Below are 3,747 nucleotides of genomic sequence, written 5' to 3'. Positions count from 1 at the left end.
CTAAAACATGGCCACATAGCCCAAAAGACCCACAAAAAACTACAGATGCAGACCATGAAAATCCTTTCACTTTACATGAGTTTACTTAAATTTTTACAAAATCCTTAATAAATAATAATAATGGGCACTATAAATCAGCTCACCTGCTCCTCTTCCCTTTTCGTCTCCTCTGCCTGGCTCAGGAGGAAACCCTCTGCCAAGGCCACTGCTTGGAAGGTGGTCTCCGCTCCACACTCTCGAACCCAGCTCTCCATCTCTGGGGGAAGGATGGCCAGGAGCTGCTCCAGGATCACCAGGTCCAGCATCTCAGCCTTGGTGTATCTCTCTGGCTTCAGCCACTGACAGCAGAGATTGTGGAGCTGGCTGCAAACCTCTCGGGGCCCCAAAGCCTCCTCCTGGTAGACAAAGTGTCTGAAGTGCTGGCGCTGGACCTCAGAACTGAGCATCTTCTCCCCGAAGCTCCTCTGCATGGCTCTTCCCAAAAGAAGAATGGAAAACAAGACATCCTGTGAATGAGATGTTCTAAAGACTCTCTTCAGAGATTTGACAATTAATCCACATCACTCAGATTCTCACTGCAGCATCTTTCCACTTGCTCTGTCCCTATTGCCTTGACCCATTTTTAGCACAGCTCTGTCAACAGCAATGGGGTGGCTTTTTCATCTTTAAACATTGCTTTTAACACTTTTTGCTGCCTGAACCAAAGGACAAGATGACACCCCATCAATAATGATGACCTTTGGAATACAAGGGGCTCTGTTTTCTCTCCACCCCCAACAAAAAAAAGGGAGAGGAATGGACCACCCCTTTGAGCTCCTCTTCAGAAGGGCTTCCTGGGGGAACAGGGCCCAACTCTCTGCCTGGACATCACTCTCCTCTCCGGCTTAGGCTGCATCAATAGAAGTATAGTGTCTAGATCAAGGGAAATAATAGGGCCACTCTATTCTGCTCTGGTAGGCTCCACCTGGAAAACTGTGTTCAGTTCTGGGCACCACAATTCAGAAAGGATGTGGAGGAACTAGAGTGTGTCCAAAGAAGGGTAACTAAAATGGTGAAGGGTTTGGAAACCATGCCCTATGAGGAACGACTTAGGGAGCTGGGGATGTTTAGCCCAGAGAAGAGACCGTTAAGAGGTGATATGATAGCCCTGTTTAAATACTTGAAGGGATTTCATATTGAGGACGGAGCAAGCTTGTTTTCTGCTGCTCCAGAGACTAGAAACCAGAACCATGGATGCAATCTACAGGAAAAGAGATTCCACCTCAACATTAGGAAGAACTTCCTGACACTAAGGGCTCTTCGACAGTGGAACAAACTCCTTCCTCGGAGTCTAGTGGAGTCATCTTCCTTAGAGGTCTTTAAGCACAGGCTCAGTGATGCTTTGATTGAGATTTCCTGCATGGCAGAATGGGGTTGGACTGGATGGCCCTTGTGGTCTCTTCCAACTCTATGCTTCTATGATTCCTTTAAGCTGTGTTTGTGTGAGAGATCATTTTCCTAGAGAGGAACTTCAGGGAAACCAGAAGGAAGGAAGAAGTCAACTAGAAGACAAATGAATAGCTCCGGAAGGAAGGAAATGGAAGCTGAGCAGCATGGATTTGAAATTGTTGTTGTGTTCTTTAAAGATGGAAACTCTAAGGCTACACTCAAACAATAGCAATAATATTAATAACAAGAAAACTTCATTGGGTTTGATGAACAAAATAAGGATGTGACTTGTCCAACCCAGTGGCTTTCATGGCCATGTTATTATTAGTAGTAGTAGTACTGATACTATTATCATGCCCTTTTCCCAAAACTGGGAGTCAGAGCAGCTTGCAAGATTAAAACAGCTAATTATAAACATACATTAAATCAAGGTTAAATTATGAAAGTATGTTTTACAAATGTTCATGTCATCCTTGCTCAGGGGCCAAGCTAATCTTCTGTGTTTTGTTCCAGTCTTAGTACAGTAGACCCTTGTTATACGCTGGGGTTTGCTTCCAGGATCCACCACGTATTAAAAAACCACGTATGCTCAAGTCCGCATTTAAATTTACCTTCAATTGATGTCAGCCAGGCTGAGAAGCACTCAATCCCAACATGGAGTTTAAAAGGAGGCAGAGGAGAGCACTATGGGTCTGCATCTGGGGGTGGGGGGTTGCTTTGCTGTGGGGATGCCCTGCAATCTCCTCTCCTCTCTCTCTCTCTCCTCCTCCCTTCCCCATAGGAATCAATCAAAACATGGAGTTTAAAAGGAGGTAGTGGAGAGCATTATGGGTCTGCATGGGGGGTTGCTTTGCTAGGGGGATGCCCTGCAATCTCCTCTCTTCTGTCTCCCCGTCCTCCTCCCTTACCCAAAGGAACCAATCATAGAATCAGAAGAGGCCACAAGGGCCATCCAGTCCAACCCCATTCTGCCATGCAGGTAATCTAAATCAAAGCATCTTGACAGATGGCCATCCAGCCTCTGTTTAAAGACCCCTAAGGAAGGAGATTCCACTACACTCCAAGTAAGGAGTGTGTTCCAGTTTTGAACAGCCCTTACTCCCAGGAAGTTCCTCCAAATGTTGAGGTGGAATCTCCCCTCTCTCCTTAATCACTCCTCCTCCCCATTGAAGACAATCAGGGAAAGGAATTTAAAAGAGAGCCAAAAGCATCAGGAGAATGGTGCTTGGCTTTATCATCAGGAGAGAATGGAGCTTGCCTTGCTGTTGCCTTCCACCACCCCCAGCACCCACATCCCATGTCTCATTGAAATAAATGGTATGAAGTATTTCCCTTTGTTCTCATGAATCATGTCCTCATGGCAGACCTAAGGTGAACCTGTACACTCCAATATCCAGCTCCTCATACAAAAAATGCTTGTACATATGCAAGAATCAAAACTCACACAGAGAAACATGCTCTTAGTACATGCAGGTAGTTGAAAATATTCTTTTTCTTACTGTACATGTACAGTGCAGTATAGAATCGTAGAGTTGGAAGAGAATGCAAGGGCCATCCAGTCCAACCCCCCTGTCATGCAGGAAATCACAATCAAAGCATCCCCGACAGATGGCCATCCAGCCTCTGCTTAAAGGAAGGAGACTCCACTACACTCCGAGAAAGGAGTGTGTTCCACTGTCGGACAGCCCTTACTGTCAGGAAGTTCCTCCTAATGTTGAGCTGGAATCTCTTTCCCATTGTTCCGGGTCCTGTTCTCTGGAGCAGCAGAAAACCAGCTTGCTCCCTCCTCAATATGACATCCCTTCAAGTATTTAAACAGGGCTATCATATCACCTCTTAACCTTCTCTTCTCCAGGCTAAACATCCCCAGCTCCCAATATCAGTGCTTTTTTTAAACCTACTTCCAGAACAGGTTGTCTCATGTTCTAAACCTTCCATGTATGAATTGAACACATCTGGGTCCACAGGACTTTCCATGACTACTTCTTTTATCTGCCAATAAAAGTTGTTCTCAAGCTTGAAGAGTCCCATGTATAAGGTGGGATTTTGGGTGCAAAGGGTTTTTAAAATTGGTCCATAAATTGAACAATTGGCTCTAAGGCTGAGGTGTAGCCTGATAATACTGGGCAGCCTGGAGGTGTGCATTTTTGGCAATATTTAAAATATAGGTAATCTAGGCTTTGCTGTTGTTACCTGCACTCAAATTGATCTCGACTCATGTTGACCTTCTGGATGAGACATCTCCAAGACCCCCAGTCCTCCTCTGCTCTAGTCCTACAGTCCCATGCCCATGGTCTTTCTCATTGAATCCAACCATCT

General features: G+C 45.4%; 1 non-coding gene across 1 annotated transcript; it reads right to left on the bottom strand.

Moving 5' to 3' along the window:
* Nucleotides 1–1,864: 1,864 nt before the first annotated feature.
* On the bottom strand, nt 1,865–1,967 carry LOC121918046. The gene has a single exon (XR_006101147.1). It is a non-coding gene; the product is annotated as a U6 spliceosomal RNA (small nuclear RNA).
* Nucleotides 1,968–3,747: the final 1,780 nt, after the last annotated feature.

This window comes from Sceloporus undulatus, unplaced genomic scaffold (genome assembly GCF_019175285.1).
Source record: "Sceloporus undulatus isolate JIND9_A2432 ecotype Alabama unplaced genomic scaffold, SceUnd_v1.1 scaffold_3446, whole genome shotgun sequence".
NCBI classification, from domain to species: Eukaryota; Metazoa; Chordata; class Lepidosauria; order Squamata; family Phrynosomatidae; genus Sceloporus; species Sceloporus undulatus.
Note: the sequence above shows the minus strand (reverse complement) of the source record. Positions and strands in the feature narration are given on the sequence as shown.